Source organism: Gracilinanus agilis, chromosome 1 (assembly GCF_016433145.1).
Source record: "Gracilinanus agilis isolate LMUSP501 chromosome 1, AgileGrace, whole genome shotgun sequence".
Lineage (NCBI taxonomy): Eukaryota > Metazoa > Chordata > Mammalia > Didelphimorphia > Didelphidae > Gracilinanus > Gracilinanus agilis.
In genome coordinates, this window is record NC_058130.1 from 257926110 (window position 1) to 257937784 (window position 11675).

The 11675-nt window shown below is 34.0% G+C and overlaps 1 pseudogene; it reads right to left on the minus strand.

The window, feature by feature from the left end:
• Positions 1-1544: 1544 nt before the first annotated feature.
• Positions 1545-3338, minus strand: LOC123250553 (annotated as a pseudogene).
• Positions 3339-11675: the final 8337 nt, after the last annotated feature.

Consider the following 11675-nt stretch of genomic DNA (forward strand, 5'->3'; position numbering starts at 1 on the left):
ACATAGAAGCTTTTACATTTGATCTTGGAGATGATATTCACTATAGCTTATAGAAGAGAAGATTAGAATGATGAGACTTTTATTTTAGAAGATTACTTTAATAGTGAGCAGAGGATGGATAGCAGTGAAGAGAAATGAGAAGAGGAGAGCAAATAGAAAGCTAAAAAATAGTCTAGACATCGAGTGATGATGGCCTGCCAAAGGGTTATGACAGTATTAAAGAAAAAAGAGCTACATTCAAGACATGTAAAGATTGAATTAATAGAAACTGGTAAGAAATTAGATATGTAGGAGAGAAAGAGAGAATTCCAGGATTTCACTTTGGTTGTGACCATGAGTGAGTGGAAAATTGATAGTGCCCTTCATAATGATAAACAATTTAGGAAGAAAGGAAGAATTTGGGGAAAATATACTAAGCACAATTTGGGATATTTTGAATTTGATATGTCTGTGGATCATCCATTCTAAAATGTCCATTGCACTTAGAGATGAAAACTTGGATGGTAAGGGAGCTATAAGGACTGGATAAATATATCTGAGGTAAAAATGGAATCTGTTAGAGTTGTGAAGATTGTCTGAGTTAGTTGGAGGGAGAAGAGAAGAGGACACTTGATAGAGCTTGAAGGGCACTAACTGTTAGAGAACAAAGCTTCCAAAGAAGGAAATGAGTTTTTCTGATATGACCTGTTCTAAATGAAGCCATATTGGTTCTTTATTTATTTGAATTTTAAAAAGCAAGAGGCTTCAATGATTTTATTCAGAAAAGACTAATTTCCTTAAAAATAAGGATAAAATTATTATCTTTATAATGAATTAATTGAAACTCAGAACCTAAGCTTACATAATTTCACCTATATTGCTTTTAATATAAAATAAGCTGAACCTCATTCGATATTAGATTTTACATATTTTTTTATTAGAAAACAAAGCAATACAAACCAAAGATCCAATCTTGAACTACCATGAATAACATTTCACTGGAATCTACATTATAAATCGATACCATGATTACACAAGCATTTTCAAAGTGAAACATCTCATTGAGTACAGCTGTAATTTGAACATATGTGCTTGGGAATAAAACAGGTAAATTTGAAGACCCTTTTATAGTCCTAATTTAATCCCTTTATTTCTTTTCTTTACTTTCATCAAAAGGCAAATAACTTTCTTTGTTCCCTCCTTGTGTAACAATTTACAAAAGTTATAATTTCCCTACATATCTCCTTCCCCACTTTCTAACTCTTGATCACTGCTTAATTAAATTATACATTTTAAACTCCATTCATGTAATCTTACATGTGGAAAGGCTTTGAACTTCTGTAGGCACTGGCAGTGTTAGTAGGGAAAAAATCCACTAGCAAATCTTCTGCACTAAAAGTATAGACCCAAGTATCTGTTGGAATCTCCAGTGAAATGCCGAGAGAATGTAAGATCATATCTTATATGAGGCATCAAATTAATAAAAATTGCCCTTTCTGTTTAGACCTCCTTGAGGGAATGACCTCAAAGATGCCTCTAACAAACTTATAATATGTTTACAATTCTTAAACTTTAGATATCTCACCATTCTCAGTTTTTCCTACTATTTTGTAGTTAATTCCAAAAAAGTAATTTTGAATGATTTATCAAAAACACTGCAAAATCATATTTTTTTCATTTATGTCTTGTAATAAACCATAAGTAGCATATGTGAATCTCTTTTTTTGTGGTTCAGATTTTGGCTTCTTTCTGTAGAGGCCTCTCTCATACCTTCAATTTTTTTCTCATCTGATTTTCCTTAAGTTCTTGGTTTTAGCCACAAGGGAATTTCGTTCCTGTTTCTTGACATCCTGACTCCAGTTCTGAGGGATATCACTTAGGATGACCTCATTTTCTTCTGAGATATCTGCTTCCATCTTGATAGATGTTTCCACTCACACACTCTCTGACCCTGACATGTTTCCATGGTTAATTATCCAACCCAAAGATGTTATGGCTTCTTTGGGAATGAGGATGTTTTTTGGCTTCCCTTCCTTTTTTGACTCAGGCTTGCTGTTAAACCACACACCCAAAGGACTCATGTCCTTCTGATAGACTTCTTTTGGGGCTATGTGTCTCTTCTGCTTGAGAATCTCCTGGAGGAGGATCTCTGCCTATAGCCATGTTTTAATGCATCTCTGACATTTTCTAGCCACTATGCCATTTCTTCCACTTCTTCTGCTTCTCATACTGCTGCTTCCCAGCTGCTTCATTTTGTAGCTATTTCCTCTTCCTCTACATCTTTACAAATAAGGTGGATGTCAATATTTCTCTCTGTTCTTTTCCCTCCTACAACATTTTCTTCCTTTCAATATTGGCCAAGGTTAGAAAGTTTTTTCTTTTCTTTTTTTATTCTTTTAAAAACCATTCATTTCTATCTTAGAATAAATACTATATGTTGTTTCTAAGGCAGAAGAGGGGTAAAGGCTAGGCAATTGGGTTAAGTGGCTTGTCCACGGTCACACAGCTAGGAAGTATCTGAGGCCAAATTTGAACCCAGAATCTCCCATATAAAGACTTGTGTCTCTATCCACTGAATTATTGCAATGGTTCCATTTGTGCACTTTTCATTCTTCTCTAGAATATCTGATTTTATCTGCTTGACACCTGAGCATGCATGCTTTCCCAGTGAACCTGAGAAATTTTCTTATCAGCACCAAAACTGCAACATCAGTTGAGCATCTTCTATGCTGAGAAATCTGCTCATCTTATTTATTTTTCTTTATTTTCAAAGCCATTATCATGAACATAACAATAAATTGGTTTCTTAGTTTTCTTTTGTCTGTGTTTTCTACTTTTCTGATTTTTGAAATTTCTATTTAATTTTTCATGGTGTTTTTTTTTTGGTGGGGTTGTGGAATGATAGAGTTCTGCCTGGATGTTGGTATCATTTTCCCTGCTTCAGATTAAAACCATCAGCACCAGGTGGCCATATATAAAACCAGTTCCAGGTTGGCTAGAAATCACAGGAATTCTCCGTTGAGGTGGGGAGGTAATCAGGTAGAAGGAGAGGCAGTGGAATAGATGAAAGCAATGGTTGAGCAGATATAATTTAAAATGTTCAGTCCACAGAGTAATCAGACTCAACTCCTGGGGGTGTTAGCACAGTGGGGTAGTCTGGGAAGAGAACACCAAGCAAATGTGTTCATGAAACCAAGTGGGATATTTAAACCTTGAAACTGAAGAAAGAACCCATGCTGGTTCTCTGTGATCACCGCTTCCTTTTCCAGGTGTTTACTAATAAATACTTTGATCACATAATCTACAATTTTGTCAAGAACTGAAAACAAGTTCACTGGTCTATAGTATCCAGATGCCATTATCTTTCATTAAGAAAACATTTTCCTTTTCAATTTCTGAAGTACTTCTACAATTTTTACTCATAGTAGTTCAGCAACCATATTGGCAAGTTTACACATGAAGGATTCTTCAGCTAATTTAGATTTTGAGTCATTTAGAAATCACCAAAGTGATAAAAAATGATGGAATCATGATAGGAGTTTTAACAAGAAGAACTTTCTTCATAAGAAAGAGAAGAAGGAGGAGTAGGGAGAAGGAGAGGAAAAAAGAGAAAGAAGAAGGAAGAGAAAAAGGAGGAGAGGAAGGAAGAGGACAAGGAAAAGAAGATTCATGAATTTATAGTAGGACATTTTATTCTGGAAAAGAATTAGAAAACATAAAAAATCCATCCTTTATTGTTTTAATTTATTTTGAGTTGGATTACAAACCAAAGGAACTGGTATTGAATACAGACTGAAAAGAGATGACATTTGCATCTCAGCTCCCCAAAGTAATATATTCAGACTAAAATAACCTGAATATCATGCTTGAGCAAATGATACAAGAAAAAAAGTTCAACCTTTGAATACATTCCTTAAAATATTGATCAATTGAAATAATATATTTCTGCAAGTGAAAAATCACATGCTTTTAATTTCAAGGCAGGTATTGTGAAAATTTCTATCACAGACACCAAAATCTTGAAAATATTCAGGAGAATGATCTTATTTTATAAAGGAATGCTGATCAGAGGCAAAGTCAAAATGTCTGAGTAGAGGCAGGATCTCTGTGAAAATTCCCTCCAATCAACCTTAAAATAACACATGAAAATAAATACTAGAGTCACAGAAACAACAAAGAGATGAGGTGAGGTAATTTTCCTGCAGAATACAACTGTGAAGGAAGGCATACAAATGTATGCTTCACAAAGATGAGAAGGGAGTTCAATTCTCATTAATGACACACCAGGAAGCTCTGACACAAGTCAACAATAAAATCCTTCCCTTTCTTCACAGCTAGATGTTCTCAACCTAGGCCCAAGGGAATAGCAAAACCCCAATACCCTGCCTAAATCCACAACAGAGTACTCCCATACTTTCTACTCAAATTTCCAACCCTAAATAAAATGTTCCAGTGATACCTAAACCCAGGTACAATCCTACAGTGAGGCCCTGAGCCCCAAGACAAGATAGCCTATAGTATAATTGGCTGGTACAATTATGAGGTGAGTTCCTGAGCCTTGGAATAAAGCAGCAGTGAGTTCCCAAGCCCCAACACAAAGTAGCCCAAAATACAGAAATTGTGGCTGGCTGGCCAAATTGTAAGAATGCAGTTTGCAGGCCCAGAGCCCCAGCTGGAAACTCAAGTCTCATGTGGGAGATGGAGAGCTAGTAAATGGAACTCCAACTTCCCCTCGGTTTCGCAGTTTAGGACTATGGGAGTTGATTTAACTGAAATGATTGTGGACCAGTAATGGCTGATTATCTGACAAGCTTTCCAGGGCTGAACTTGATATTAAAAGAGAATAACTCCACAGGAAATTGATGACTTTAGCTGTTAGAGGTTTATCCCCTAAACAAGGCTGAGTAATTAGCTTCAAAGTTTATTCCTTTCTCTCAGGATCTCAACTGTCCCAGGGGCTGGCAAGATGGAGGATGGCTTTGGTAATATATGTATTGGGCTAAAATAGTTTATCTCAGGAGATCTCACACGAACTGTCTTAGTTAAAATAAGGATTTAATGAACTTGAAGGGAAAAGGTTCATAGGTAATAATAGGAAAAAAGGTAAAGCCAAATCTGTCTAAAGCTCTTTGTTGTTGACAGAATGACTTCTACCCTAATGTTATCTTGTTTCCCTCACTTCTTCACAAGCTAATCTAATTCCCTATATAAACTAAATACTAAAGAACAAAGGTTTAAAGATGATCTTGATTGGAGATATGAAGATATTGAAGTTCAGGTTGAAATTGCTGTTAGTTGATTTCAGCAGTAATAAAATCAGGATGAGTGTGACAGTCTTATAGATAATCAGTATGGGTAAAAGCTGAATTCAACCAATCTCTGATTAGAGTTATGCTCAGCTCAGAAAGCAGTAGTGATGATAATTACCCCACTTCCCTCATCCACCCAGCACCCGGTCCCAGGAAAGAGTGAAAGTCACTCAGTTTGGGATTCTGCTTATACATTCTTAAGTGCTCTTAATAGTCCCTTTCCTAGGATTCTATGGGGTGATTCACCCCACTTAAGATTCTTCCCCCTACAAGGATCAAAAGATCATGGAATAAATGAGTCTCTAAAAATTACAATTCAGCAAATAAAAGCTAATAACTTCATGAGACATCAAGAAACAATGAAACAAAATCAAAAGAAAGAAAAAATAGAAGTATAAAATAACTCATTGAAAAACATCTAACCTGGAAAATAAATCTAGGAGAGACAATTTAAGAATGATTGGATTACATGGAAGTCATGACAAAAAAAAAAGACTAGACATCATATTAGAAGAAATTATAAAAAAAACCTTCCCTGATATTCTTAAGCAAGAGTGTTAAATAGAAATTAAAAGAATCCACAGACACCTCATGTTATAAATCCCCAAATGACAACTCCCAGGAATTTGCCAAGTTCAAGAGTTCCCAGCCCAAGGAGAAAATACTGCAGATAGCAAGAAGGAAATAATAGAAATATCATGGAGCTGCAGTCAGTGTTACACAGGATCTGACAGCTTACACACTGAAGGGCCAGCAGTCTTGGAATGGGATATTCTAGGAGTCAAGGGAACCGGTTTTACAACCTGTGGTCATTCTATTTCCCTTGACTTCGCTTTTCATCCTCGTAATATTTCACACAATAAATCACTTCCCTGGTCATCATATTTCTATTCATGTTTCTCTCCCTAAGAGAAGGATTCCTTTTAAGGATATGGATTATAGTCATTCTTCAATTTATATCTCTATAACTTAACATAATATTTAATACATGGCAAAGGATTTTTAATTTTTTATTCATTTCTTCAAGTAGAGAATAACAAATTATTTATAAGAGCAAGTTAATATTCCAAATCACTCATAGAAATACTAATCAAAATAACCAAATTCATCTAATACCAGATAAATTGACAAAAAGTTGTTAAAAATGGAAATATTCTATGTTATAGTAGCTAAAGAAAGGCAAAAAATGAATGCATTAGTGATGAAGCTGAAACTATGAACACTCTTGGAAATATATTTGGAACTATGCCCCTCAAAGTGAACATAACATCCTTAATATTTTATTCCAAAATCACATCATTAAGTATACCATCCATATTAGGCATAACTCAAAGAGGCAATAATAAAACAAGAGAAGATGAAAAAAATAATTAACACCAAATATATGACAAATTATTCAATGCAATATTTCTGTAGTATAAAATTGGAAAAAAAGTTATGGGAGAGATTAGGTATAGATCAGCATCTTATATCTTACAGCAAAATAAATTCTGAATAGATAAATGACTTAAATATAAAGAAGGAAACTATAAGTAAATTAGGTGAACATAGAATAGTATACCTGTCAGATCTATGGGAAAGGAAACATTTTAAGACTAAGCAAGAGACAGAAAACATTACAAAATGTAAAATGAATAATTTCCATTATATTAAATTAAAAAGGTTTTGTACAAACAAAACCAATGCAACCAAAATTAGAAGGGAAGCAAGAAATAGTGAAAAAAATCTTTATAACAAAAACCTCTGACAAAGGTCTAATTTCTCAAATTTATAAGAAGCTAAATAAATTGTAGAAAAAAATCAAGCCATTCCCCAATTGACAAATGGGCAAGTGACATGAATAGGCAATTTTCAGATAAAGAAATCAAAACTATCAACAAGCACATGAAAAAGTGTTCTAAATCTCTTATAATTAGGGAAATGCAAATCAAAACAACTCTGAGGTATCACCTCACATCTAGAAGATTGGCTAAAATGACAGCAGAGGATAGTAATAAATGTTGGAGGGAATGTGGCAAAATTGGGTCACTAATATACTGCTGGTGGAGTTGTGAATTGGTCAAACCATTCTGGAGGACAATTTGGAATTAGGCCCAAAGGGCTTTAAAAGACTGCCTGCCCTTTGATCCAGCCATAACTCTGCTGGGTTTGTACCCCAAAGAGATAATAAGGAAAAAACTTGTACAAAAATATTTATAGCCATGTTCTTTGTGGCAAAATATTGGAAAATGAGGGAATGCCCTTCAATTGGGGAATGTCTGAAAAAATTGTGGTATCTTTTGGTGATGGAATACTATTATGCTAAAAGGAATAATGAACTGACGAATTCCATGTGAACTGGAACAACCTCCAAGAATGGATGAAGAGTGAAAGGAACAGAACCAAGAGAATATTTTAAACAGAGACTGATACACTGTTGCACAATTAAACGTAATGGTCTTCTCTACTAGCAGCAATGCAATGATCTAGGACAATTCTGAGGGATTTATGAGAAAGAATGCTATTCACATCCAGAGAAAGAAGTGTGGGAGGAGAAACACAGAAGAAAAACATTTGCTTGATCACATGGTTTGATGGGGACATGACTGGGGATATTGACTCTAAATGATCACTCATTTGCAAATATTAATAATATGGAAATAGGTGTTGATCAATGATACATGCGAAAACCAGTGCAATTGCTCATTGGCTATGCTAGTAGGGAGGGAGGAGGTGAGGGAAAGAACATGAATCATGTAACCATTGAAAATAGGCTAAATTAATTTTAAAAATATTTCTGTAGTATTGAAGAATTGGGAACAATTTAAAAGCTCACAAATTTTATAGAACCTGAAAATTGAGAATACTAAATTATTCAGAGTTCCCTAAGGAATGGTAAATATGATAGATTCTTAGAAGGAATATAGAAATTGGTTCCAAGTGAAATAAGAAAAAACAGGAAAACAAGATGCCATGGATACAAAAATTTAAACAGAAACAATTAAGCAAAGGAAAATGAGCATCATCAGTATAATAACTAGAAAAATCAAGCTTGATTTCAGAAAATAAATGAGAAAAATTATCCTCTTCCATAATTGCAGGAAGCCATGAGTGTGAAAATGTAATGTTAGTAATTTTTCCCTCTTTGTTTTAAAATCCTCTTTAGAAGAGTGAGGAAAAAACACTAGTTAGAGGAGAGATATTGGACACAAATGTGTCATAAACACAAAGGTACAAAAAAATGGGTGATCAGGATAGCTGATAGAAACCAAGTCTTCAATTGCTTAAACTGAGTTAACATTATGCTTCCAACACATATTAGCTCTATGGCCATGGGCTACACAATTTGTAAGGGAGCATAGACAACTTTAATAATAGAAACTACATATGAGTTATATATTTTCATTGTAATGTGTAATTTTCATACTAGAAATCCTCAAAATTAAGGAAATCTCATGTTCAAAAACCTCTTCATGCATCCTTAACCCTTCAAAAAAGACTAAAGAAAATGAACGATCTACTTATTTCAGTGGTGAAAAGGAGGTGAAACTTTGTTCTATTAAAGAAATATAAGGAATCATTAGGGAAAAATAGATAAGCTTGATCACATTGCAAAGAAAACTGAACAACAAAAACAACATAAGAAAGATAACAATGGAAATGTTTATTATTATATGAAAAATAATAATGATATATAAAATAGTGAGCAAAGCTTCAAATTTAGAAGATAACATTCCATCTACAGCAGATAAATGATCAAAGTATACATACAAGAAATATTTAAAAGTGAAAAGTAAAATAGGAAGGAATTAGTAAATGCTACCTGACTAATAATCAATTGTAAATATCCTCAACCTCATGTATGAGATTGACTCATGAGGACATTATGTCCCTGCTTTGAATCAAGTTAAATGACAATTTTTCTTAATATCAAAGCTAAATTTGTCTCTCCTAAATTGACACCTAGGATTCTTGGTTTTGCTTTATGAGACTAATCAGATCAAGATTAATTTCACTTCCACCTGACAAGTTTTCAGATGCTAAAACACTATCATTGTGACCTACTCAAGTATTCTCTATTGCTTTAGCCCTAAAGTAGTAGTTTTACCTAACTTCAGTTCCACTAAGTTGTTTCCAAGTGTACTGGAAGGTGTCTTTTATTAAATTCACCTCCTTATACAAGCTAGGTTTCACAGTGATTAAGAGTAGTGTAATTGAAGTAACATAAAAATAAGTTTAAATACTATTTTTGTTATGTAATAACTGTGTGAAATTGGGCATCATGAAGTTCCTCAGTCTAATACTTCTCATTTATAAAGTGGAGTAAAAAGAGCATCAAACACAGGATTATTCTAATGACCAAATGAGTACATCATTTTGCAAACTGAAATTACTATATAAATTATTATTAATTATTATTAGCATCATGATTATTCTTTCCTTATTCATAGAATTACTCTTTTTCAAAGATGGCCTCATATTGATTATATTGAACCACACAACGGTATAAAGGAAATTCAGTGAATCTACCACAATAAGAAAGAATTTGAGATAACTATCCATACCAAAAAAAAAAAAAAAAGCAAATTAAAGTTCATTGTTTTGTCCATTGCATTCAGCTTAGTATGTACAGACCATGTCAATATATACTGAGCTCATTTCCTCATGTTGAATAAAATTTTTTTCAACCAATCAGGATTTATTAAGCACCTACTATGTGTCAGGCATTTTTGCTAGTACTATTGAGGGTTAGATTTTGTCTCAGTAGTAGTGATGACAAGATTGAGTCAAAACAATAAAGAAAAATTTAATTTGAAATGTCAGTGAGAGAAAATGGAAAAGGAGATGAAGAAACAGATGCATCCAAACCCACCTGCACCCTCAAAGGGATCCACATATGATTCCATTCCATACATCCATATGGACACTTAAAAGAAAGAAATATTTTTTCATTAGGGAACCATTTGCTTTTGGGAGTAGTGTGACTCTCTTCCTTTGATACTTCTATGGATGAATGGGAACATATAAATTCAAAATTAAAACATAAACCTACTACCATTCCCAGGAGCTACTTGAGACCATTAAGAGGTGATTTTTTCCCCTAAATATTGAAGCATTCAGGTACAGATTTTGTCTTGCATTTTCTACTGGCTTAAATAAAATCTGCTATATAGTGAATATCATTTCAACTCAAGAGCTTTCTGGGGAACTGAAGAAAATTTCATAGGGAGGTAAAAGGAAAACTGATGTCCCAAGGAAAATCTTGAGTTGGATCATAGACCAGAGATCATTTTTTTTAAGAAAGACTCACAAGGAGAGACCACTATCATATTACAGATTGGATCATGGTTAATACAGGGATTATATATATATATATATATATATACATATATATATATGTGTATATATAGTTGGATCATAAATCTTTGATTTAGCAATAGAAAGAAAATGAAAAATACTCTAGTCTTCTCAATAACAACTGGAGAAACTGAGACCAAGAAAGGCTAAGTGACTTCCTGAAGTGTTACATAGTTAGTAAGACAGAGCTAGAATTTGAAATAATCACCTCTGGTAGCAAATCCAAAATACATGTTACTGCACACCACCACTTCTAGTGACCATGCACAAACTGGATTCATGTCAAAATAACCTGAATAGGAGGCAGCTGGGTGGTTCAGTGGATGGAGAGCCAGGCCTAGATTTTGTGTGGGAGGAGGGTTTACTGGGTTCAAATCTGACCTCAGACACTTCCTAGCTGTGTGACACTGGGCAAGTAACTTAACACCCATTGACTAGCCTTTACTGCTCGTCTGCCTTGGAAAACAGTATTGATTCTAAGAAAAAAGGTAAGGGTTTAAAAAAAAAACCTGAATAGCTTTGTAGGAAATTACAAAGTCATGGTGTGCCTCCTATGTATAAGTTGAAGGAAAAATCCTAGGGTAAATGAATGCAAATAAAAGTTTGTGGACAAGTTTTTCTAGAAGAAATAATAGTCATGGAAAAGTAGAAATTCTCGGTTATATGGCCATGTAGAAAGTAGCATTTACTAAAGGAATGCTAATGAGATCCTGGGCAAGTTGAGAATTAGTTCAGCTGTGAGGTTGTAACTAGAGATGACAGTGACTATTGAGAATTAGGATCAAGGCAGTGGAAGTAAGGAATTGGATAAAGGAAGCTATAATAACCATACAATGAAAAAAGAATGAAGGTGACACAGAGGTAGATACTCTGAATCTTCACTGGGAGCAGCATTTACCTTGCTACTACAGAAATTTTATTGTGTCTAGGGAGAGAAAATAAATAATATTTATCAGAACATAGGCCATTCCCTTCCTAACTTTGCTTCTATACGTTTGCTTTCAGGATTTTAATAATCCTGTCCTATTTTTAGGATTTTAATAATCCTGT